Source organism: Mus musculus, chromosome 5 (assembly GCF_000001635.26).
Source record: "Mus musculus strain C57BL/6J chromosome 5, GRCm38.p6 C57BL/6J".
Classification (NCBI taxonomy): domain Eukaryota; kingdom Metazoa; phylum Chordata; class Mammalia; order Rodentia; family Muridae; genus Mus; species Mus musculus.
In genome coordinates this window covers 15583601-15610031 of record NC_000071.6, presented here as the reverse complement: position 1 = coordinate 15610031, position 26431 = coordinate 15583601, and the positions used below count along the sequence as shown (strand labels likewise).

Sequence of the window (26431 nt, the reverse complement as noted above, 5' to 3'; positions counted from 1 at the left end):
TGTTAGCAGCTTTGCATAATTTTATAAAAGCTGCCATTAATAAGTATTTTATTTAATAATGCAAACATATATTATATTCAGTTTTTTTTTCTTTGATTTTTCTGAAGCTCTGGATTGAAAGATAATGAAAGGCATGTATAGCTGCAGAGCTTTGTATTATTATTAACCTCAGTTTTACTGTCCAGAATATTTGCAATAAAATTACAACCAAATGTCTTTTTAAATTAGCCAAATAGTTGCCAAACATATATAGAGATTTACAAATAATGACATGAATATGTAAATAGCATCACTATCCTACCTATAGATGTCAACACTGTAGGTTTGGGATTTGGACCATGTGTTCTGTTCCAGACTCTGAATTATATTAATCTTTCAATAATGACAGTAATAATAAGAAAAATGATAATAATAATAAGTAATTTTCAAACCCTATGTGGTGGTTTGAATATGCTTAGCCCATGGATCGGCACTACTAGGAGGTGTGGCCTTGTTGGAATAGGGCGTAGTCTTGTTGGAGGAAGTGAGATCACTGTGGGTGTGGGCTTTGAGACCCTCCTCCTAGCTGCCTGGAAATGAGCCTTCTCCTGTTTGCCTGTGGAGTAAGATGTAGAACTCTCAGCATCTCCTGTGCCATGCCTGCCTAGATGCTGCCATGTCCCCACCTTGATGATAATGGACTGAAAGTCTGAACCTGTGAGCTAGCCTTAGTTAAAATTGTCCTTTATAAAAGTTGCCTTGGTCATGGTGTCTGTTCACAGCAATGACAACCCTAAGACCCTTTATATATACCCTTTCATCAAGTTGGTTTTTTTCAGTGATCTTTTTGATTCACAATCAGTAACACAGTTAAGAGTCCTGGTCAGAGCTCTTCCTGTCTGTCTGTCTGTCTGTCTTTTGTCTTTAACCCCTGTTACTTGTGGTTCAAGACTTAGGAGAGCCTTGTTCTTAGCATTTCAGTGATTTTCCAGGAATGGCCCTTTTCTCACTTAAAGCACTGTGTGATGACTCCTCTGTCAGACCCTGTCCTGTCTGCCCCAAGGCACTTTGGCTCTGATCCTCCAGTTACTGATCTTTCTTTCTTTCTGCTAAGAAAGGTATGCAAAAATTGTGTTAAGAAAATGTATAGGAAGCCATAATTCCAGCTTAAGCTCATGAATTGGAGCTCAAAATCGAGGATAAAAATCAAACTACTTATGCAAACAGTTTCCATCACAAAATTAAGACTAAGTTGCCATCTGACCCCCCTTAGATCTGCAGAATGGATAAGTAATAAGTACACTTTTTAAAATCAGGAAAACTGAAATATGGTCAAATTTTCCAAACTGAACAACACCTGTGAGATGAGCTTTCCCACTGTTTGATTTTGCATCCTTTACTTCTTACTAAAACAACTTGGATGAGCCAGGCTGGAGATGTGACATTAACCAATCAGCGTCATTTTATTTGCAAACTCTTTACTTTTTTTTTTTCTATTGTTGTCCACAAAGTATCTGATAAGAGAATTTCAGGAGGACAAGCTGACTAACCTACGCTCATCAGTTTTCTCAGCACTGTGACCTGACCAAGAGCAATTCAAGGTTAGAAGAGTTCATTTTGTTTCAAAGTTTGAAATGATTCAATCTGTCACTGTGGGCACAGCATGATGGCAGGAGTTTGACATGATGAATTACGCGTTGTGTTCGAAGTCAAGGCAGAGATGAATAGTAATGCAGAGCTACCTCCTCCTTGGCCTTAATTTTATTTTAGGAAGCCAGCCTATGAAATGATTCTGTATGCACTGTGGTACAGGTCCCATAGATACCATTCTGGGAACACCCTCCCAGGTATCCAGAGGTGGATCTTGCAAGTGATGGATTCCAAGCCCAGTCAGGCTGATGGTGAAAACTACCATCAGAATTTGTTTAACTTAGGGGTTTCTTGTCTGGTTTTAGTCAGGATCTTATCATATTGCCCAGGCCAACCTCAGTTTCCCAGCCTCCAAAGAGTTGGGACCTTGAGTACACACCACTATACTTGTCAATCCATTCTTTTTCTGTAGTTCTGTCTCCCTCTACTCACCCTGAAGGAATGATGGGGTTCCTGTAACTGACCTAATTAATTCCATTTTGGCATTTCTCTGGCTCTGTTTATCTCTTTAAAATATTTTCTTTCCTAAATAACTCCCTTATGAAGTTACCTTGGATTCTAGGAATGTCAGGACTGGTTGTTAAACATCTTTATAGCTGGGAATTAAGCCTGGAAGGACAAATAACCACATAATGAGATCACATGCCCAAGTGGGAGCAATTAGTTTATAATGGAAACAGAGGCTGCCCCTATCATAAAGCCAGCACATTACTGAGGCGGCATTGCTCCTCTCAAGTCTTTATTATTATTATTATTATTATTATTATTAAATATTTTTTATTTACATTTCAAATGCTATCCCTAAAGTTCTCTATACCCTCCCCTCGCCCTGCTCCCCCACCCACCCACTCCTATTTCTTGGCCCTGTACTGCGGCATATAAAGTTTGCAAGACCTAGGGGCCTCTCTTCCCAATGCTGGCTGACTAGGCCATCTTCTGCTACATATGCAGCTAGAGACACAAGCTCTGGGGGTACTGGTTAGTTCATATTGTTGTTCCACTTATAGGGTTGCAGATCCCTTCAGCTCCTTGGGTGCTTTCTCTAGCTTCTCCATTGGAGGCCCTGTGCTCCATCCTATAGATGACTGTGAGCATCCACTTCTGTGTTTGCCAGGCACTGGCATAGCCTCACAAGACAGCTATATCAAGGTCCTTTCAGCAAAATCTTGCTGGCATATGCAGTAGTGTCAGAATAGGGAACAAAAAAGCCATGGAAGGAGTTACGGAGACAAAGCTAAGAAGAAAGGATGGACCATCCAGAGACTACCCCACCCGATGATCCATCCCATAATCAGCCACCAAGCTCCTCTCAAGTCTTAACAACAATAGAGCTTTCTCCAGAATCTGGTTTAGCACTAGAACAGCGACCATGATTGACTAGACCACCAGCCTTGCTTTTAAACCAGCTGATCTGTCAGCTACCCACAGGCACATGTGCAGGGATGCCCACCGGCTACTCAGACTTTCAATGCTGCTTCCGTTTCATTTGCACGATATGTTTCTTGCATTTTATCAACTTGACAAAGACCCAGTTGTACCTGAGAAGAGGAATTCTCTGTTAAAGAATTGGCATCACCCGACTGGCCCATGAACCTTTGTGGGGCATTTTCTTAATTGATGTGATAAGTCAAGGCATAGCTCACCTGGGCATTTACATCCTGGGTGGCTGGGCCTGGATAAAACACAAAAAACAAAACAAAAAGAAAAAAACGAAAAACAAAAAATTATGTGAGAACTATCCAATTAAGTGGAACCTCTCTCGGGTCTCTTTTTCAGTTCCTGCCACATAAATTCTTTCCTGAGCCAATATGCTTTGGGTCAGTGGCTTAGCAGAACAAGAGAGACAAAGGGCATCACTAAGAAATCTCAGCTCCATGAAAACACACCTAAGGTCACTAAGCCTCAGCATCTGCTCTTCCCAGTTACGCTGCCTTGAATAAAACTTTCTTACTCCTCTCCTTTAGTCGTCAGAATGTGCTGGAGTTTTAGTCATAGCATCATGATAACAACCTTACAGAGAAAGAGAATTTTGAAATTATTTCTATTTTGTTCTGCTGGTTTGGTTTGGTTTGGTTTGAGACAATGTCTCACACTATAACCTAAGCTGGAGCTCATTGTACAGCTAAAGTCGACCTCAAACTGACAGCAATCTTCACACCACAGCCTCCTGACTGCTTAGATTATAGGTGTGAATCCATACCTGGTGATCGATCTGTTTCATACTATTTGATTCTGTTTTATCCATTCTTTCACTGTCTATAAAATTCAACTCCTACTCATGCCATAAGAAGACTGATCTTGCTTTATAGCCTTACCCAACTCAAAAGTGTAAAATGAAACCAACTAAGATCTTTAAACTGAACTAGCTATAATTATCTGTTTTTATCCTTGGTAAATAAGCGAAAGGGATCACTCTGCTTTGTTTGAATGTTTTTTTTTAAATGTTGTCACGCTTAACTGTAAAGGGGCCATAAGAAGCAAGACTCCCTGAAGTAACTAACAAACTGTGAGTGAAAATGGCCCACCCAAAGGGCATCATCTCTGGCACTGGAGGAAAATGACCATCTCCCATCTCCTGGAAACTGGGCCCACAGCTGACACTGAAGTGTGTATTTTCCTATCTTTCATCCTTCTATTTGGTCTGAGAGTGCTATGGGCCTGGTGGAATGTAGCTGAGACTTTCTCTTTCTCCAGTTATTGCCAAAACTATAAGTAAATGTGTCTGTCCATTTCCAATTACACCATGTTGTCCCTTAATTCGAGTGAACATTTAGATGAGATAGCGAACCAGGCCAAGAGGCTCTGGTAAGAATGTGCTAGACCCTGGAGAAAGCTTCCTGTGTCACCACATAGATGTGACCCTCCCAGAGTTTCTGCTGCCAGTTATCAGCATTGGATACAAGTGAGAATGCAGTTCTTGCAACAAAGAGACCCTGTTTTCTTCCTGGAACATCCTTTCCTTCCTTTAGCCAGCACCCATGGCCTTTTGCCATCATTGACAAAATGGAAAAGTGACTATTTTGGAGTCAGAGCTCCACTCCCTAGTCAACTCCTGCTGGCAGTAGACAGCCAGCCTTGTTTTTCTTTTGTTTTTCAATTTGTGGCTTTTGGCCCATTTGAGGCTTCTCTTTTGTTTTCTGAAGTTGTCTTTTGAACAAAAAGTGGTGCTCCTTTCCAACCCTTTGGCAAGGCAATTAAGATGATTTTGTGCTTTGTTTTTCAATTTGGAAGGATGTCTTAAGAGTCAGAGAAAAACAGATGGATATCAGTGCTGTGGTTTGCTTGGGAACAGAAAGCCCTGACTCAGTGTGGAGTTCTCTAGAAGCATTTTGATTAGGACTTAGTAAGAGATGACTTTCCACAGCCATCCAGCATGGCACCCAGTGTGCATGAAGTGCATCCTGAATCCATGCAGCTGCTCTTCCAGAGGTAACTGGCTAGTGCACCCATGAACACTTCTCCTCTGCCTTTTGGGCTCTTGTTCTTTCCTGGTGAATTCACATCTTATTTCCATAAAACATATATGCTGTAGCATACATACATACATACATACATACATACATACATACATACACACATACACACATACACACATACACACATACACACACACACACACACACATACACACATACACACATACACACATACACACACACACACACACACATACACACATACACACATACACACATACATACATACACACATACACACATACACACATACAATTGGTTTGTCTGTTTAGTTTTGGTTGGGTTTGAGGTGTGGTTGTTGTTGGTTTGTTTTTGAAACAGAGTCTGTCTATGTAGCCCTTGCTGTCATGGAATTTGCTTTGTAAACCAGGCTGGCCTCAAATTCAGAGATTCACCTTCTTCTGTCTTCTGAGAACTAGTAGTCAAGTCTCCTCGCCCAGCAGTTTGAACTCTTGGATTAAAGCTTTTGGACATTTGCCTACTTTATCTTTTCTGTTAAGATAGAAAAAAGGATAGCCTATTATTCAAATTTACTCAGAAAATTATTTTATTGTCAGTCATGGCTGGAATGCAGATATAAAAAAATCAGATTGTTTGGAACTGAAAACAAAAAAGATAAAAAGTTTAAGAAAGTCTTTAAAAATTTCCCTTTTCAAAACTGGCTAGCCATTCATATAGCTCATGAATCTTAAGGTTTAACAGTATAAGTGAGTAGCCTCAGCTTATTTCAGTTTGTCTTAAATTTAATTTATGTTTAATCATGTGTCTATAGACCTGTACTTTTATCATCGTGTTATTTTTCCTTATAACTTAACTGTTAACATTAATAGACCTTAAAAAAAATAAATACATTTAAATCCGATGAGCACAAGATGTTCAGAATTGTTAGCAAACGTCTTGCTTTTGTCACTGTAGCTTCTAGGCCCCAAGTACAGCCATTCTGGGGATTTCTGTTAACGCCGAAGTGACTTAGGAATTGCCTTGCTCATCTGGTGTCTTACACGTCACAGAGAATCCAAGTGACGTGAAAAAGGAAAGGGAAGGAAACAGAATGTGATCAGTTCCTGGATGAGCGTGAGCCACTAGAGCCTCAGAGCCACTCACAAGCTAGCTAACACCGAAAACACCTCCTCAACAGAGGCTCCCAGATAGTGTAAGGGAAGAGACTCCGCACTACACCTGGCTCAATTAAGTGTGTTTCATAATTGTTATCAACAAAAATTTGCTTTGATTGACAATCAAGAGATACGTAATATTGTAAGTTTGAGAAAAACCAATATAGAGGAAAAGTAAGTACCAGAAATAAGGGCTTTACTTAAAGTACACTTTTATCTAATACAAGCCAGTTCTTTAGAGGAACTAAGCTTTAAGCAATAAAGCCCTGAGCTGTTTAAAGGACATGATTGTCTATCAATTTAATTCTATAATTTATATAAGGGCAACTCATTTCATATTTCTGTTATGAACAAGTCACCATCTATTGCCTTAGTGATTCATTTTTCTATCTAGAAAGACCTGTTACTAAAGACTGTTTTGGATAGAGTCAATAACTTCAACTTACTTATTAACAAGAAAAGCTTACTCTTCTGTCCTAACGCCAGCAGTTTTCAAGGAAGGTTCACAGACCATTCATTCCTTGTCTGAAATGGGTTGGCTGAAGGCTCTCCTGGATGGGCTTCCTTTAGGTTCTTAGAAATGTAGTATTTTGGATGTTTTTGCAGTTAAACTTGACAAGATTTTGAGCTAAAAATCTCAAGCAGTTTGCATACCAAATACAGTACATTTTTAATGACTGTACAATCCATAGATATGAGTGGTGTCCCTCCTGTGTCTGAATATAAAATCAAAGTTAATCCACAAAAACTTGGAAATCCATAAATGAGACTCTGAACTAGCTAGAGACGAATTGAATTTTAAGGAGATGTTATGAGAATCTTTAAAGTCAAGAAATATAACTTTATTTTCATTTTTTTGTTAGTTTTGGTTTTTTGTTTGTTTGGTTGGTTAGTTGGGGTTTTTTGTTTGGTTGGTTTTGGGGTGTTGTTGTTGTTGTTGTTGTTGTTGTTGTTGTTGTTTTTGTTTCCTAATCTAAAAAAGGAAGGGAAAAGACCTTGAGCCCCTTTTCCTGGCTCAGAGCTGGGACTCCACCTGGCTTAGAACCTGTGCAGGCCCCTAGTGTGCTGCCATGTCTCTGTGAGTTCTTCTATGCTTCAGTCCTGTTGTGTCTGGAAGACACTGTTTCCTTGGTGTCAGCCTTCCTACAGGCTCCTACACACTTTCTACTGCCTCTTCTCCAGAGCTTCCTAAGCCCCGAGGCAAGGGATCTGATGAAGACATCTCATTTAGGACCCAGTGTTCCAAGTTCTTTCACTCTTTGCACGTCATCCAGCTGTGGGTTCTGCACTAGAACCTTCTGCAAGGGGAAGATTCTCTGATGATGGCTGAGCAAGTCATTGAACCAAGGATGCAGCAGGATTTTGTTGAGTCGTTTCATTTTACTAAGTTCCTTTAGCAGAACATTAGCATTTGGTTTTACACTAGCTTTAACTAGTCTCAGGATTTTGGCTACCCAAGCATTGTCAGGCATGGAACCTATCTCATAGAGTGAGCCTTAAATTGAATCAGACAGTGGCTGGTTATGCCCATTCCTTTTGTACTATGGATCCACTAGCATATCACGCAGGCTGGTCATCACTGTAGAATGAATGGTTTGTAGCTGGGTTGATGTTTGCCTTTCTGCTCTGGTAGCAAGCAGAGTACCTTACAGATCATGATCACCAGTCAGCAGGGGTGAAAGCTCTAGTTAGACACCAGCATGTAGGTGTTGTCTTCAGCGATAGGGCTTTACCATCTAGATTAACTAATATTTCTTAAAATATTGATCTGAGCTTAGAAAAAATTTACAAAATAACATGCTTTAAATTACAAGTTTCGTATAAAAAGATAGTATATTATTTCTTTTTATTGGGTTCTTGTAGTTTAAATTCCTTAACAAAATTAAAGTTTACTTTTTAAATGAATAAAGTTTAATCTATAACAATCTCAATGAGCTACTGCTCTTTTGCAATTTTATATTTTATACATACAAGCATTTTTAACATTTAAAAGCATGACAGTCCTAATATAATACTATCATGGCTGTTGTCTTAACAGTCTATAAAAATAGCTGAAGATAAGTTGCTAAGTTACGACCATCTCTGTGTACATCCTGACAGTCACGTGGGTTAACACTAACAACAGTGTTATAACGCAGTAAGCAATCACTGGGGTTTATTCATCGTCATGTAAATGTAGCAAATGTAAAAGTTATATTTTAATGTAGAGCATATAAAGCTGTCAATTCCAAGGTTTCCTCGAGTATACTGTTCATAAACACCCAAAATCTAGGCTGTACCACAAAACACATTCAAAATGTGGTCCCTGATGTATGTATGTTCTTACTTCTTCATCAACAAATAAGCACTAGTTCTCACCACCCACACTCTGTTAGTGACGGCTTGTGATGAGCAGAAAGAATTCTAGAGGTTCTTTCTCTCGATCCAGAACAGGCACAAATGCTGTCTATTTATTAGATGCTCTTCTTGAAACTATGGATAATTAAAATATCAGCTCAGTTAACTTGTGGAGAAAAATAACTCAGAACTTGGCTATAGATGTTATAACTTACTTTGAATGTATGTGTGCATGTGCATTGTGCCTGAGAGTATGGGTGAGTGAGTGTTGCTGTGTGTGTGTGTGTGTGTGTGTGTGTGTGTGTGTGTGTGTGTGTAGATAGGCAGCACAGAACATGTGGGGTCAGAGGACAACTGTGAGAGTTGGTTTTCCTTTCTACCATTTGATTCTCAGCATCCAACTCAGGCCATTGGTCTTGGTGGTGGGGCCCTTTACCCACTGAACCCTCACATCTACCCAGAGTATTGTTAAATGCAATCTTCTGAGAGACAAAGCTTGTTTTGCAGACAAAGTTGTTTTAATCTTATTACTACAGCAGATCAAAAGCCAGTGTGTGTGCAGTGTTTGCTGTAAGATGTTAACTGTCCACTTCCGTACAGGTGGACTCCAGGTAAACTTACCCTAAGGATAACTTCTTCCATACTCTTTCTCACTTCAATTTATTTTACACTGTTTCCCCCCTACACATGTGCTCAAACTGACTAGACATGCGACATACCGACCCCTTTATGCTCTGCCATACCTACTTCTTCAATGAGGGACAAAAAAACAGCCTGATAATCAACAAAAGACTAGGAGAACACATTGGTTTACAGATAAAAGGCAGAGTCATTAAGATTAAAATACCCTACAGAAAAAATAGTAACTAGAGCAAGAAAGGAGCATAGAGGTCTTACACACAATCAATACCAACTGTTCCACTAGGTGGCGATCTTAGATGCCTCCGACGGCCTTCTGCTCATGAAATTGATTTCAGACATAAAAATATGGTTCTCATTTTTATATGCTGCATGTGCTCTGGGTAGAATCTACGCATGAGTCCACTCACTAACTCAATTACAGAGAACTCACCAGAGGACACAAAGTCCCATGCCCTTGGAGATTGACAAACATAGAGCAGGAGAATTTTAACAGGAATCAGGAATTGGCAGGTTATGAGTGATAATATAATAGCCCACCCCAAAAGGCAAGGAACCCGGTGCTCAGGAAAACTATCATGTCCTAGTTCCAAAAGTTGTGCACACAGCTAAATCTACATTTGTTATTTGCCATCTTTTCTCTCCTTCTTTCTTTCTTTTTTTTGGGGGGTGGGGTGGGGGTGGGGGTGGGGAGTGAGACAGTTGTTTCACTACTTCATATAGCATCATAAACATTTCCTAAGAACTATGACTACGCTTCGCTCAAGCCTCATTTACAATGAATGAACTTGTTCACTTATACTAATACTTTTTAATATTTTTATTGGATATTTTATTTATTGACATTTCAAATGTTATCCCCTTTCCCGGTTTCCCCTCCAGAAATTTCCTATCAGCTCCCTCTGCTTCTATGAGAGTGCACGCCCACCCATCCACTCCTGCCTCACTGGGGCATCGAGTCTTCACAGGACCAAGAGCCTCTCCTCCCACCAAGGCCATCCTCTGCTACATATGCAGCTGGAGCCATGGGTTCCTGTCTGTGTACTCTTTGGTTGGTGATTTAGTCCCTGGAAGCTCTGGGGCTCTGGTTGGTTGATATTGTTGTTCTTATGAGGTTGGAAACCCCTTCAGCTCTTTCAGTCTTTTCTCTAACTCCTCCACTGGGGGCCCTGTGCTCAGTCCAATGGTTGACTGCGAGGGTCTACCTCTGTATCTGTCAGGCTCTGGCAGAGCCTCTCAGGGGACAATAATCTCAGGCTCCTGTCAATAAGCACTTTTTGGCATTCACAATACTGTCTGGGTTTGGTGTCTGTTTATGGGATGAATCCCCAGGTGGGGCAGTCGCTGGATGGCCTTTCCTTCAGTCTCTGCTTCATACCCTTTCTCCATATTTCCTCCTGCGAGTAATTTGTTCCTGCTTCTAAGAAGGACTGAAGCATCCACCCTTTGGTCTTCCTTCTTCTTGAGCTTCATGTGGTCTGTGAATTGTATCTTGGGTATTCCCAGCTTTGGGGCTAATATGCACTTATCAGTTAGTGCATACCATATGTGTTCTTTTGTGACTTGGTTACCTTACTTAGGATGATATTTTCTAGTTTCATCCATTTGCCTAAGAATTTAATGAATTCATTGTTTTTAATAGCTGAGTAAATGTGTAAATGTACCATAATTTCTGTATCCATTCCTCTGCTGAAGGACATCTGGGTTCTTTCCAGCTCCTGGCTATTAAAAATAAGGCTGCTATGAACATAGTGGAACATGTGTCCTTATTACAACATCTTCTGGATATATATCCAGGAGTGGTATACCTGGGTACTATGTCCACTTTTCTGAGGTACTGCCAAACTGACTTCCAGAGTGGTTGTACCAGTTTGCAATCCCACCAGCAATGGTGCTCTTCTTTTTGTACATCCTTGCCAGCATCTGTGGTCACCTGAGCTTCTGATCTTAGCCATTCTGACTGGTGTGAGGTGGAATCTCAGGGTCATTTTGATTTGTGTTTCCCTGATGACTAATGATGTTGAACATTTCTTTAGGTGCTTATCAGCCATTCAAGTTTCCTCAGTTAAAACTTCTCTGTTTAGGTCTGATCCCCATTTTTAATAGGATTATTTAGTTCTCAGGAGTCTAACTTCATGAGTTCTTTTTATATATTGGATATTAGCCCTCTATAGGATGAAGGATTGATAAAGATCTTTTCCCAATCTGTTGGTTGCCTTTTTGTCTTATTGACAGTTTTCTTTGCCTTAGAGAAGCTTTGCAGTTTTATGAGGTCCCATTTTTGACTCTTAATCTTTCAGCATAAGCCATTTTTGTTGTGTTCAGAAATTTCCCCCCATGCCCATGTGTTCAAGGCTATTCCCCACTTTCTCTTTTATTAGTTTCAGTGAATCTGGTTTTATATGGCGGTCCTTGATCCACATGGACATAAGCTTTGTACAAGGAGATAAGAATGGATCCATTTGCCTTCTTCTACATGATAACTGCCAGTTGAACCAGCACCATTTGTTGAAAATGCTGTCTTTTTTCCAACTGAATGGGTTTACCTCCTTTGTCAAAGATCAAGTGACCAGAGGTGTGTAGGTTCATTTCTGGGTCTTCAATTCTATTCCACTGATCTATCCTGCCTCTCTCTGCACCAATACCATAAAGTTTTTATCACTATTGCTCTGTAATACAGCTTGAGGTTAGGGATGGTGATTTCCCCAGAAGTTCTTTTGTTGAGAATAGTTTTTGCTTTCCTAGATTTTTTGTTATTCCAAATGAATTTGCAAATTGCTGTTTCTAATTCTATGAAGAATTGAGTTGGAATTTTAATGGGGATTGCATTGAATCTGTAGATTGCTTTTGGCAAGATGGCCAATTTTATTATATTCATCCTGTCAATCCATGAGCATGGGAGATCTTTCCACCTTCTGTTTAATTTCTTTCTTCAGAGACTTGAAATTCTTGTCATACAGATCTTTCACTTGCTTGGTTAGAGTCACACCAAGGTATCTAATATTATTTGTGACTATTGTGAAGGGTGTCATTTCCGTAATTTCTTTCTCAGCCTATTTGTCCTTAAGTAGAGGAAGGCTACTGATTTGTTTAAGTTAATTTTATATCCAGCCACTTTGCTGAAGTTGTTCATCAGTTTTAGGAGTCCTCTGGTGGAATTCCTGATTTTCCAAGACTTTTAACATGAAGGGGTGTTAAATTTTATCAAATTATTTCTCAGAATCTAATGAGATGATCATGTGTTTTTAGTTTTTCAGTGGATTTCTGTATGTTGAATTATCTCTGCATTTCTTGGATGAAGCCTGCTTGATTGTGGTAAATGATCATTTTGATGTGTTCTTGGATTTGGTTTGCAAGAATTTTATTGAGTTTTTTTTTGCATTGATATTCATAAGCAAAAATGTTCTGAAGTTCTCTTTCTTTGTTGAGTCTTTGTGTGTTTAGGAATAAGTGCAACTGTGGCTTCATAGAACAAATTGGGTAGCATTCCTTCTGTTTCTATTTTGTGGGATAGTTTGAAGAGTATTGGGATTAGGTCTTCTTTGAAGGTCTGATAGAATTCTGCACTAAACCCATCTAGTCCTGGGCTTTGTTTGCTTGGGAGACTTTTAATGACTGCTTCTATTTCTTTGGCAGTTATGGGAGTGTTAGACTGTTTATCTGATCCTGGTTTCATTTTGGTACCTAGTGTCTGTCTAGAAAATTGTCCATTTCATCCAATTTTTTCAGTATTGTTGAGTATAGTCTTTTGTAATAGGAAATTATAATTTTTGAATATTCTGTTTATTCTGTTGTTATTTCTCCCTTTTCAATTCTGATTTTGTTAATTTGGATACTGTCTCTTTGCCCTCTGGTTAGTCTGGCTAAGGGTTTATCTATTTTGTTGCTTTCTCAAAAAAGCAGCTCCAGGTTTTATTGATTCTTTGTATAGTTCTTTTGTTTCTACTTGGTTGATTTCAGCTCTGTATTTGATTATTTCCTGACATCTACTCCTCTTGGGTGTATGTTTGGAACAAAATAAAAGAAGGGGTGGGGGGTCTTGGACTGGGGCCTGGGGAGAAATAGGGTAAGAAATAAATGCCCACACCCCGCCAGAGTTTCCCTATTCTCTGGTCAGTCAGGCATGGGAGGGCTGTTATCTACCCTATCCACTCATCCCTGGGTGGGCATTCCTCTATCCCACTCTTCAGGGGGTGGTCAAGGGGCAGCCCTGCCTGGGAAACCCCCCCACCCCAGCTACTTTGCTAAAGCCCCCAGGGTTGTGGGAGAGAGGGAAGAGGGAAGAAATTCCCAACACTGACCAGAGTGTGCAGCAGAACTTGAAGGAGCAGAGCAGAGACTCTATGGTTTTAGAGCCTTATTATAGAAATGCAGAGGAAAGAGAGAAGGTAGAAAGGAGGAAAAGAGAGAGGGGGGAGGGAGGGAGAAGAGAGGGAAGAAGAAGACAAAGAGAAAGGGAAGAGGAGAGAGAAGTGAGAGAGAGGTGAGAGGACAAAGGAATAAGAGAGCAAGGTGCAGGCTGAGCACCCCTTTTTATAGTCTTTACTATTGCTAGGTAACTGGGTAGGAGTTTAGCCTGAAGGTCAGAAGCTTGGGCCATAAAATTAACTCAAACAAGTCAATGGCCTTTCTGTACACAAAGGATAAACAGGCTGAGAAGGAAATTAGGGAAACAACACCCTTCTCAATAGTAACAAATAATATAAAATACCTTGGCGTGACTCTAACTAAGGAAGTGAAAGATCTGTATGATAAGAACTTCAAGTCTCTGAAGAAAGAAATTAAAGAGGATCTCAGAAGATGGAAAGATCTCCCATGCTCATGGATTGGCAGGATCAACATTGTAAAAATGGCTATCTTGCCAAAAGCAATCTACAGATTCAATGCAATCCCCATCAAAATTCCAACTCAATTCTTCAACGAATTAGAAAGAGCAATCTGCAAATTCATCTGGAATAACAAAAAACCTAGGATAGCAAAAACTCTTCTCAAGGATAAAAGAACCTCTGGTGGAATCACCATGCCAGACCTAAAGCTGTACTAAAGAGCAATTGTGATAAAAACCTGCATGGTACTGGTATAGTGACAGACAAGTAGTCCAGACCAATGGAGCAGAATTGAAGACCCAGAGATGAACCCACACACCTATGGTCATTTGATCTTTGACAAGGGAGCTAAAACCATCCAGTGGAAAAAAAAGACAGCATTTTCAACAAATGGTGCTGGAACAACTGGTGGTTATCATGTAGAAGAATGGGAATTGATCCATTTCTATCTCCTTGTACTAAGGCCAAATCTAAGTGGAGTAAGGAACTCCACATAACACCAGAGACACTGAAACTTATAGAGGAGAAAGTAGGGAGAAGCCTTGAAGATATGGGTACAGGGGAAAAGTTCCTGAATAGAACAGCAATGGCTTGTGCAGTAAGATCGAGAATTGACAAATGGGACTTCATAAAATTGCAAAGCTTTTGCAAAGCAAAAGACACCGTCAATAAGACAAAAAGGCCACCAACAGATTGGGAAAGGATCTTTACCTATCACAAATCGGATAGGAGACTAATATCCAATATATATAAAGAACTCAAGAAGGTGGACTCCAGAAAATCAAATAACCCCATTAAAAATGGGGCTCAGTGCTGAACAAAGAATTCTCACCTGAGGAATACTGAATGGCAGAGAAGCACCTGAAAAAATGTTCAACATCCTTAATCATCAGGGAAATGCAAATCAAAACAACACTGAGATTCCACTTCACTCCTGTCAGAATGGCTAAGATCAAAAACTCAGGTGACAGCAGATGCTGGCGAGGATGTGGAGAAAGGGGAACACTCCTCCATTGTTGGTGGGATTGCAGGCTTGTACAACCACTCTGGAAATCAGTCTGGCGGTTCCTCAGAAAATTGGACATAGTACTACCAGAGGATCCTGCAATACCTCTCCTGGGCATATATCCAGAAGATGTCCGACCAGTAAGAAGAACACATGCTCCACTATGTTCATAGCAGCCTTGTTTATAATAGCCAGAAGCTGGAAAGAACCCACATGCCCCTCAACAGAAAAATGGATACATAAAATGTGGTACATTTACACAATGGAATACAACTCAGCTATTAATAAATGAATTTATGAAATTCCTAGGCAAATGGATGGACCTGGAGGGTATCATCCTTAGTGAAGTAACCCAATCACAAAGGAACTCGCACAATATGTACTCACTGATAAGTGGATATTAGCCCAGAAACTTAGGATACCCAAGATATAATATATAACTTGCCAAAGACATGAAATTCAAGAAGAACGAAGACCAAAGTGTGGACACGTTACCCTTTCTTAGAAATGGGAACAAAACACCCATAGAAGGAGTTACAGAGACAAAGTTTGGAGCTGTGACAAAACGATGGACCATCTAATGATTGCCATATGCAGGGATCCATCCCATAATCAGCTTCCAAATGCTGACACCATTGCATACACTAGCAAGATTTTGCTGAAAGGACCCAGATATAGCTCTCTCTTTTGAGACTATGCAGGGGCCTAGTAAATACAGAAGTGGATGATCACAGTCAGCTATTGGATGGGTCACATGGCCCCCAATGGAGGAGCTAGAGAAATTACCCAAGGAGCTAAAGGGAACTGCAACCCTATAGGTGGAACAACAATATGAATTAACCAGTGCCCGGGAGCTCATGTCTTTAGCTGCATATGTATCAAAAGATGGCCTAGTTGGCCATCACTGCAAAGAGAGGCCCATTGGACTTGCAAACTTTGTATGCCCCAGTACAGGGGAACGCCAGGGCCAAAAAGAGGGAGTGGGTGGGTAGGGGATTGGGTGGGTGGGTATGGGGGAACTTTGGGATAGCATTGTAAATGTAAACGAGGAAAATACCTAATTAGAAAAAAAAGAATTCTGCACTAAACCCATCTGTTCCTGGGATTTGTTTGGTTGGGAGACTATTAATGACTGCTTCTAATTCTTTAAGGGTTATGGGACAGCCTTAGCTCAGGGGCATAGATAGAGACCCAACCTTACCAGTTCTCCTGTCTGGTGGCACAGTCCACTTTGCCCCACAATGAAATGTGGATATTGTAGATTAAAAATATATTGAAATATGAGCAGTAAAATGAAAATCATTCATTAAGAGAAAAAAATTGTCTTCAAGTGGTCATTCTTAATCCAACCTTTTTACAAAACCTTAATAAATATTCTTACAAAATAAGCATGAAATTAATTGTAAAAGAAGAAAGAAATGTTTCTGGCCTCTTGCCATATTGCTTTTCAAATTTTTTCTTATTAATTTTAATTAGACATTCAAAGAAAGTAGACTTGAGAAACAGTTTCTAGTTGATATGTAAATGGTACTTAACAGGTCACAGAGATGCCTGAAGGAGCAAGGACCTAGAGGATATTCAAAGAATGGTTCATTATTGGCCAAGCGGTGCTTAACACTCTCATAAGTCACTTTTCTCACCTCTAATCATGTAACTATGGTTCTATACTATATGTAATCCATATCTGTTTCTTTTTATCAATATCCTTTAAGACTACCCAGCACTATATATTTTCAATGTAATAATTGAGCAATATGCTCAAGTGTCCTGTTGCATTATGTGTAAAAATTTGCAATAATCTTTGAGAATAAGAAAAATTTTATTTTTGTCCAGATATAATATGTCTTAGTTAGGGTTTTACTGCTGTAAACAGACACTATGACCATGGCAACTCTTAAAAGGAGACCATTTAATTGGGCCTGTCCTAGAGGTTCAGAGGTTCAGTCCATTATCATCAAGGCAGGAGCATGGCAGTGCCAGGGCAGGCATGGTTCAGGAGGAGCTGAGAGTTCTACATCTTCATCTGAAGGCCAGTTGGAGAAGACTGGCTTCCAGGAAGCTAGGAGGGAGGTCTCAAAGCATAACAGACTTCCTTCCTCCAACAAGGCCAGACCTACTCCATACCTCCTAACAGTGCCATCCTGGGCCAAGCATATTCAAGCCACCACACTACTACTTGTCTATAATCCCAGGAGCCAGCACCCTGAGCCAGGAATATTACAAATTTGAGACCAGCCTGAGAAACATAGTGAGATTTGTCTCAAAGATCAATAAAGTTCAAATAATAGCATTAACTGAATTTTCAGAATAGAAAGTAAAGCTAAATGTTTAATATGTCATTAACTTTAGGATCTCTGCCTGCTCATAACTGAAATCCAATCATCAGGAATTCCAGTGCAGCAGGATGTTAGAGAAAATAAACAAGTAAGTAAATGAATAAGTACATACATACAGAAGCATTTGTAAGCCTTATGTCATAGTATGAACCACCGTCGTGACCTATGAGTTTAATGTTAATATTATACTTAATCATTCAGAGTTTTATTTTCAGAAGGTGCATTTTAAATAGAAAAATTATTAGAAATTACATTATTCAAAGGACTATTAGAGATCTCAAGTTTCAAAAAATTGTGTATTATCAAATCTCCCCACCCTATGTTCAAGGATATTCTCCTAATTGATAGCACGGTGAGATAGATTAAGACACCATTACTGATGTGCATGTTAATAGAGTGATAAATGAATACCTGTGGGATGAGAATTAGATAGGAAATGTCAGAGTGTGTTCAGAAGAGTTTCATTAAAGGCAAACAAAAATGTGCTATGAAGCTTGTTATCAATTTATTTATTATTTCATGTGAAAAAGATTTCTAAAATTAATTTTAGCTGGTTAGTGCTACTAGACAAATAAGTAGATAAGTGATAAAAATTGCATTTGAATTGTTGAAATTTAATAAGAGAGATGGTTCAATTCATCATTGTCAACAAATGCCAACATGTTTCATAAAAATAACATCAGATAATCACTTAATTTTTGAACATTAATTCTGAACAATAAAATTGAAATCATGATAAATGTTCATTGAATTCACATGGATTCTAAAACTATTTTACCATCATTTGAGCATATGTTGTTGCTGTTGTATTTACATAACTTTTTGCAACAACCACACAAGATGTGCCCTGGCAAGCCGTCAACCTGGTAACTCTCTTTCTGAATTTGGAGGACTTGGAATTCTCAAGTTACTAAAATTTACTTTAATGCTTAGGAACGTGCCCACTTATTAATCATTTTATTTATTTGTGTTTATTGGACAATGTTTACATAATTGTGCTCATTTCCTCATTTATGTAACTAACATTTTTTTTTAGATTTTTCAAATTTTTCATTTTATTAAAAAGGAGAGAATCATTGTCTACAAATTCTTTTATGTCCAACTATGCAAATACAACTCCAAGTACTCTGGAAATTCTATGATGGTGCTAACAATTTCAGGAATTTCCAACAGGACACATAACAAGGAAAATCCATATAGTACAAGTCTTAGGTGTTAGCTGAATTTTCAAATCAGAAAGCAAAGGGAAGAATTTACATTTTCAGTAACTTTAGGATCTGTGAGTGTTGTTAATTTAAATACCGTTATGAGGAGTCCAGGTACAGCAGAATATTAGGCCATGCAATTGTATAGGAAGATACAGAAGCTACATAGTACTTCAAGTGTTGCTATCATATACATCTAAGTGACATTTTACAGATTAATGCCAAGTAAAATCAAAATATAGTCCCCTACCCATTACATCTTAAAACACAATGATCTATCAACAGTTGCCATTTCACAGCAGGAAGAAAGCAGTAGGTATAAATTGAACACAGAACTGCTTCTCTTGTAAGAAATGAACACAGATATATAGAACATGTACACTTATACATTCTCTTTGAAATTCAAGGTGGATAATTTGCTTTACTACCATATAAAAACAATCTCGCTGTGGTCAGGGAAAAAAGCTCATTTTCCACATTAAAAAGTACATTGGCCGGGTGTGGTGGCACGTGCCTTTAATCCCAGCTCTGGGGAGGCAGAAGCAAGCAGATTTCTGAGTTGGAGGCCAGCCTGGTCTACAAAGTGAGTTCCAGGATAGCCAGAGCTATACAGAGAAACCCTGTCTCGAAAAACCAAAAAAAAAAAAAAAAAAAAAAGTACACATTGTCTCTGGCAAGGAATCACATCCATAGACCACTTAGACCTATGTGATTTGGCTAGAATGCAGACATACCCTAATTGCACACGTTTAATCCCAAACAATGAAAGTAAGGTTCATTTATAGAAGGAAGAGTCATGTTTGTAAGTGACATCTAATTGAGGGGCAAAGTGATAATTCAGAGAGATAACAGAATGAGTCAGAGATAGGATATGCCCAATTCTTATGAGGACATCTAGGAAAGAAAGGACTTAAGAGAGCTGGGGAGGGAGGGCAGATTACAGAGACAGGTTACAGGTGAGGACAGAACAAGCCAGAGAATAAGAACAGACCAGACAGAAGGTTAGAACAGATTGATAGAGTTAGTTTGAGGGTAAACAGACTAAGACTAATTTAGTCAGAAGTCAAGAGAAACCAGTTTGAATCAGTCAGTTTGGAGAGGGATTTGGGCCATGATCAAAGAATTGAACCAGACCAAGTTCAGGAAGCACTAGAAGGACAAGCCTCCAAGATGACAGTTACATCTGGTGAATAAGTTACTTTTAGAGTCCTGGTAGTTCTCTTACGTGATTATAATGTTATATACTGTAATGACTAAGACTCTAGGATTGTGCTTAATCAAAAAGAAGCAAGTCTATGTCTTCATGGTCTCCAGAAAGGACAGTTTGAACCCATTCACCCCAAACAGTGATAAAAGAAATCCTTATTTTTAACTGGTAAACTAGAAGACCATGATCACCTGGCAGAGATGTCCATAAAATGGAAGGATCCGTAGGAAAGATCTACTCAGAAAGCAGTTCTTAGGTTATAGTCTGGGGGCTTGGCACAGTAGAGAAACTCTTTGGGGAACTTGGTTCAGACACAGACATGGCTCCATCATGATTTCTGTTGTCCCAGAGCTTGTAGCTCCTGATTCATATCTAGCACATCATTTGGTTTTGTGAATAAAGCTTTTCCTGTGCACCTGGTCACTTATTTCTGTATTGTCTGTGACAGCGTCTTTCACAATAAGAGTTTTTCTGTATTGTCTGTGACCGCTTCTTTCACAATAAGAGTTGAGCGACTGTGATAGACCTGACATTTACATGAACAGTTTATGGAACTCCCCAGTTAATTTTGTAAGTGCTACCAATATTATCTAAAATATTTTAGCAGGACTCCCAAGGATATCCTGACTTACTAGTAGCCAAGTACCAGCTTTAAAGTAGCTCTTTAACTTTTGTTTAAAAAAAAATATTTTTAGCCTAGAAACATTCATTGGAAAGCGGGAGAATGGAGGAAAGAGAAAAAATGATGCTATGCTCTCAATATCTCCATATTATTATGAAATGCACACTTTATATATGTATATATCATAAATATGTAAATGGATGTATGTATTGAAGGTCAGGTGGATGCTTCCTTTGATCTTGACAAATGTTTTCTGATATGCAGAAAGCATTTTTACTTTGCTCCCATTATTACACAGTAAATAATCTTTAAAGTTTCCTATTTAAAATGCTTAGTTGGGTGAGATCCAATTATGAAATATCGAAACATACAAAAAATTACTCCTCTATTAAATTTTGAATCTAAGGAGACAGTGAAAAATTATTAAGGAGAGCCAGGCACAGTGGCACAACCTCTAATCCCAGCACTTAGGAGCAGAGATGGATAGATCTCTGAGTTCAAGCCTAGCATGATCTACAGAATGAGTTCCAGGACAGCCAGGATTACACCAAAAAGCACTATTTTGGTGGAAAAAATTAATAGGGAAAGTTAGTGAGCTCTACAAAACACACTTTAAAACCCCGGGTGTAAAACAGACACTACTTTTGAATGGTAAGATTAAAACAAGGCAATCTTTCCAATTTGCAGAATGTTTTCTAATGAAGTCTTTTCCCAGTAAAGGAACCTCTGAACTCTAGAAGCAGATCTGGGCCATTACAGTTCACAGGCTCCACGAGTCAGTAGTTGTTGGAGCACCGAGGGTAAAACACTGAGAAAGTATTTATCACACACAAGTTTATTTAAGAGACAGGGTGTTTTTCCCCCTCATAGAGCTTAAAAGTGGATTTTTCCCTTTTGTTGCTGAACGGATAGATGAAACTATTCATGAAAATCATAACCCCTCCTGGCGTCGGGGAACTGATATCACCTAAAATGCTCTCGCAAAGTCTAATCGGAAGGCTAACTATAATTTTAGTAGAGGTCCAAATTCTCTCTTGTTTTGATAAAGCATTTTTTTCACCTCTTCTTGAATGAGGACGAACCTATTTGCTTCTTTTTATTAGGACACCAAAAGCACTTCTGTTACAGTTGCCTTACAGCTATTCTGCCACCAGGTGGCGATAAAACACTTTGAAAGTTTTTTTTTTTTAAAGTCAACTACTGGCTGTTTTGCCTCAAAACTGATTTTTTTTTTCCTTGTAATACAAAATGTATATACAGCATGCTTTTGTTCCACACTGTGACTCCTATTCAGATCTAATAACTGTGGGGATTTTTCTGAAACCTAAATCATGAGCCCTGAAATCACTCAGAGAAAGGGATGTAGCAATAGAGACTGCTGTGATCAGATGTGACTGGTCCATGCCTTCCACTGTGTCAAAGTGTTTCACCTGTGTGTGCTGGATGCTGACAGTCCCATCAGCACCTCGCAGCAGCGATTTAGGAAAATAAGGTAGTTTCTGGTAAAATGAGGTCATTTATATAGGTGTGGATCATCTGTGAGCTGAGTTCACAGAGGCAGTAGCAAAGCTGGATCATATAGGGCTCATGGCTGTCAGAGCACTCATCACCAGCAGTATACCCTTAGTCTACCCAAGCAACTGCCACCCAAGCAGGCTGATGCTCTGTGGACAGTAAAGACTTCCAGGGCTGAGGATCTAGGTCAGTGATAGAGACCCTGAGCTTTATCTCCAACAACTCAAGGTGGGGAGAAAAGGGAAAGCCATCAGGAAAGCAAAAGCATTTTCTGAAAATAAAGGCTCAACTGAGAAGATATGTATAAAGTGGCATTTCAAAAAAACAAGCATAAGAAAAACTGTCAACAGACAAGGAGGAATTAGTGCAGTAAAGCAAGATAAAACTTTAAAGAGGAAAGGTTTAAAGTGGCTAACGCTATAAATCAAGTGAACACTTTAAGCGGTTCGCCAGGATATTGTGAGGCTCTCTCTTTAGTGTCCTGACGTGACTGGGAAGAGTTTCACGCGTGAAAATCACGTCTCTGTATTTTGAGAAGTTTTCTCAATTCCTAGCCTTTAAGGAGAGGTAGAAGTTGAGCAAAGGAGATGGCTGAACCGTGAACTGTTTATACACAATCCCTCGGAGCAGTGTACGATCTCCCCAAAACCCACATAAAAGTGCTGAGAGTGGTGTGGTCTTCTATTATCCTAGTTCTGGGGAAACAGAGACAGGAGGGTCCCTGGAAGTGACAAAAGTCAAGCTCCAAGTTCCAGAGAGAAATTCTACCTCAAACATAGTCACCAAGGCCTTGAATCTCAGTACTTAGGAGGGAGAGGCAGGCAGATCTTTATGAGTGGGAGGTCAGGCTGATTTGCATAGATAGTTCCAGGCCAGGCAAAGCGGCTTAATGAGATCCTGTCTCAAATAATAATGACAGTAATAATGATAACAACAATAAATAAGAACAAAAATGGCAATAATTTGTTGCTGGCAATTGGACAGAACTAAGAAAGCATTATCATGAGTGAGGTAACTCAGACCCAGAAAGACAAACATGGCATGTTCTCAGTTGTAAGTGGATATTAGCTGTAAAGGATAATCATGCTATAATCCACAGACCTAGAGAGGCTAAGTAACAAGGAAGGCTTAAGGGGATAGGGTAAGGGGTATTGGGGTATGGGGGGGGGTGCACAAGGATCTTCCTGGGAAGAAGAGCTAGAATAGATTTTGAGGGCAAACTGGGCGTGGCTGGGGATCGGAACAGGAGTGATCTGGTAGGGAGGGTGGAAGGAGAGTGTTGGGAGGGACAACTGAAATTGGCGGACATTTCAGGAATGAGATAGAAATGTAATGCAATGGAAATTCCATATAATCTATAAGGGTCATACTAGCAAGGACTTGTAATGAGGGACACAGAGGCTGAACTGGCCATCTTCTGTAACCAGGCAAGATCTCAAATGGAGGGATTGGACCCTACCACAAAACCTCAGACCTACAGTTTACAGGACACACAGGAACCAGGGCCCAGCACAATCATGTCAAAGAGATCAGAGAGTCTTCATCCAGGAACTGATAGGAAAAAATGCAGTCCCACAGCCAAACATTAGGTGGAGCTCCAGAGTCCTGTGGAGAAGTTGGAGGAAGGATTGGAGAAGACAGTGATAAAGGACACCACAAGAACATGACACCCTCAGTGTAGCCATTTTTACTATATTAATCCCACCAATCCATGAGCATGGGAGATCTTTCCATCTTCTGAGATCTTCTTCAATTTTTTTCTTCAGAGACTTGAAGTTCTTATCATACAGATCTTTCACTTGCTTGGTTAGAGTCACACCAAGTATTTTAAATAATTTGTGATATTGTGAAAGGTGTTCTTTCCCTGCTTTCTTTCTCGGCATGTTTATCCTTTGAGCTTTAGTAAAGCTTCTTTTATGAATGTGGAACATGTATCGTAGACATTCAGAATTGATAGTTCATCTTGGTAGATTTTACCTTTGATGAGTATCCCTCCTTGTCTTTATAGCAGTCTCCTGAGAGGTTCTACCACTGCTTGACAAATACAGAGGTGAGTGGTTGCCCCCAACCATTAGACTGAGCACAAGTTCCCCAATGGAGGAGTTAGAGAGAGGACCAAAGAAGCTGAAGTGGTTTGCAGCCCCATAGGAGGAATAACAATATGAACAGTACTCCCAGTTTTTCCCAGGAACTAAACCATGAACCAAAGTGTACACTTGGAGGGAACAATGGCTCCAGCCACACATGAAATAGAGGATGACTTTGTTGGACATCAATGGGAGGAGAGGCCTTGGTCCTGTTAAGGCTCAATGCCCCAGTGTAGGGGAATAACAGGACAGGGAAGTGGGAGTGGGTGAGTTGGTGAGCAGGGGATGGAAGAATGGAATAGGGGCTTTTCAGTGGGGAGACTAGGAAAGGAGATAACATTTGAAATGTAAATAAAGAAAATATCTAATAATTTATAAAAAGGAACAGCTCTGCTGCTGCGAACTCCAGGACAGTAGTAGTTTCCCTCAATTAACACTTTCTGTAGAATATCTTTCTATGTCACTAACCTTCTTGCTATTATCCTGATTTGCACTCACCATCTCTTTCCAGCTGGGCTACCACCAAAGTATTCTGTTCTCTCCCAAGACACCTGGGGTTTTATATCCTCAGGCCCTGAAAAATAACTTCTCTGCTCCCCTAAACCTTTCCTGCTTTCCTCCACTCAAGTGAGGCCCTTAACTGGACTCTGTGTGTGTTTTCATAACTCATTTTCCAATCTCTGCCCTGTAGAAACCCAGATTTTGGTGGAAAGGTTTTGGGATTCTTTGAGTAACCCCAAAGTAGAGAGAAAGTGGAAAGAGGGTGAATAGGTAAAGCTTTCGCTCACCCATTTCACACCAATTGTATTTGAAAGGATATCTTTCATCCCACCTGGTAAAAACACTTTTAGCAACTGGTTGAAACTTTTCCTCTGGGAATATTTAATAGCTTCCAGACCTGTTTCCTGGATGTACCCCAATATATTCTTTTTTTTAATTTTTTTCTAGGAAAATAGACTAAAATAGAGAAGGCATTTTAGGATCAGTGTCTCCCACCAGTCATCTTCCTAAAGACACACAACTGTGTCACTCTGATATTAATTTTCAATAACCAATACACAGCATAGTCCTGACTCCAAATCCATGAACATGTTCTTTTCTATTATGTATCACTTCTTATGAACCCAATTACCTTCTGTCCAATATCAGTATCTAATCTCATAATTTTAAATACACAAGGAAGACATATTCTTCCTTATTGTGAAGATAAGTAAATTAGTATGAAGAGGTTAAAAAAGAGAAATTGGACTGAATTCCTCTTTCTTTGTTGAGTCTTTGTATGGTTTCTGTATCAGGGTGACTATGAACTCATAGAATGAGTTTAGCTATGTTTCTTCTGTTTCTACTTTATGAATAATTTGAGGAGTATTTCACTAACTCTTTTTTGAATATCTAGTAGAATTCTGCACTACAACTTTCTGCCCTTGGGCTTTTTTGGAGTGGAGGACTTTTGATGACTGTTTCTATTTCCTTAGGGGTTATAGGCCTGTTAGTTACTTTACCAGATCTTCATTTAACTTTGATAATTGATAGCTGTCTATAAGTCACCCATTTCATTTGGATTTTGCTATATTTTGCAGTACAGGCTTCTGCAGTAAGACCTAGTGATTCTTTCAATTACCTCAGTAATTGTTACCATTGTTATGTCTCCTGTTTCATTTCTGATTTTGCTATTCTGGGCATTGTCTCTCTACCTTTCAGTTAATTTGGCTAAGCATAAGTCTACCTTGTTGATTGTCTCAAAGAACAGGATCTTGGTTTCACAGATTCTTTGTACTGTTCTCTCTGTATCAAATTGACTGAATTCAGCATATATTCCCTGACGGCAAATCCTACCTATCTCTCCATGAGATGAGGCTTTGTCTCACATTAAGAACTGCAGAATGCAATACATCAAAACCTTGCTGATCTCCATGGTGGTGATGCACACCACAGCCTCATGGTGAACATCTACACTGGCAGGTTTCAGGGTATGTTAAAGTAGTCCACCATGTTAGTGCAACCTGCAAAGTGCCATGAGACAATACTAATAGAAATCTGCAGGATTCCTCCACATTAGATTTCACTATGGTCTTCAATGTCATTTTGTAAAGAAATACTATGGGTTCACAGATACACACACACACACAAACATGAAGACCAGAGGACTTTATGGGAGGATTGTTCTCTCTACTATGTGCATTCCAAGGAAAAAATTCTGGTTTCTAGGCTTGACAGCAATGATGAATACCTGCTCAACCATGTCACTAACTCATCAACTGATCATCTAAACCATGGAATTTCATAAGCTCTATATTTGTATTTATGTTCCCTTTCTTTCTGTCTCTCTGATTCTCTGTCTGTCTCTCTCTTTCTGTCTCTCTGCCTTTGTCTCTGTCTCTCTCTCTCGCGTGTGTGTGTGTGTGTGTGTGTGTGTGTGTGTGTGTGTGTG

At 39.5% G+C, this 26431-nt stretch overlaps 1 long non-coding RNA gene across 1 annotated transcript in view; it reads left to right on the top strand.

Moving 5' to 3' along the window:
• Positions 1–4912: 4912 nt before the first annotated feature.
• Positions 4913–26431, top strand: part of Gm30613 — a 29788-nt gene continuing 8269 nt past the window's right edge. The window contains exons 1-3 of the long non-coding RNA XR_003955869.1: positions 4913–5058; positions 17378–17452; positions 23922–23963. This is a non-coding gene — a long non-coding RNA (predicted gene, 30613). The remainder of the gene's footprint in view (positions 5059–17377; positions 17453–23921; positions 23964–26431) is intronic.